Here is a 1,136-nt window from a genome sequence, read left to right on the forward strand (position 1 = left end):
CACACGTGCACCATACTGAAGGCACCACTGGAGGGTGTGAACAAAACGGCACACGTGCACCATACTGAAGGCACCACTGGAGGGTGTGAACAAAATGGCACACGTGCATGATTTCTAAACGATTCGTATCCTTCCTACACGATTTCACTATTAATGACAATTGCATCACATTTATGTTCACTGATTTTTTTTCCCTAGAGTTAAGCAATAGGATTGACAAAATCCAGATGATGGGAATATATAAAACACTTCATCTAACAACTATAGGAAATACATCCTTTCAAATATAAGCACAATTTGAAAATTTTTTGGTTAATAAAACAAGTCTCTACAAATATTTAAGGATTGGAATCATGCAGAGACATCTTATGACCACAATAAAATTAACCTAGAAATCAATAGTTAAAAAATCATATATTTAGAAATTTTAAAATACAGTAGAACCTCCATAGCTGACCACCTCCTTACCCTGATGACTCCTCCCTACTCAAGTTGACCTAATTTTCATAGACCAGAAGTGCACCGCATGTACATATCAGTATAGTAGGCCTAGTTCCTTATGTTGACCATCTCTGTATGCTGGTGAGTTTGTTACAGTCCCTTGGGTGGTCGACTTACAGAGGTTCTACTGAATACACTTCAAAAATAAATCCATGTGTCAAAAAATAAATCACATTAGAAATTAGAAGGCATTTTGGATTGATAATTATAAAGATACTGCACATCAAATATTGTGGCTTTCAACAAAAACTATTTTGAGTACAGTGATAAAGACTATAGACATTATTGACATTAGAAAAATAAGAAGACTAAAAAAGTCAATTAGCTGGTTATCCAAATTAGAATTAGAAGATAATAGCAAAATAAACTCAAGAAAAAAATAAACAAAAGTAAATATAAGAGGAGAAATTAATAAATACAATTAAAATTTATAATATAAAGAATTAAAGGACAAAAGCTTCTCTGAAAAGTCTGATATAATTAACAAACTTGAGAGAGTGAAAAAGCAAAAAAGAAATGACACAAATAAACTATATCAAGAATGTGAAAGGGGGCTGGGCGAGGTGGCTCCCATCTGCAATCCCAGCCCTCTGGGAGGCTGAGGCGGGTGGATATTTTGAGCTCGGGAGTTGGAG

The sequence above is a fragment of the Otolemur garnettii genome, unplaced genomic scaffold, assembly GCF_000181295.1.
Source record: "Otolemur garnettii isolate 467f Iridium unplaced genomic scaffold, OtoGar3 scaffold00010, whole genome shotgun sequence".
Classification (NCBI taxonomy): domain Eukaryota; kingdom Metazoa; phylum Chordata; class Mammalia; order Primates; family Galagidae; genus Otolemur; species Otolemur garnettii.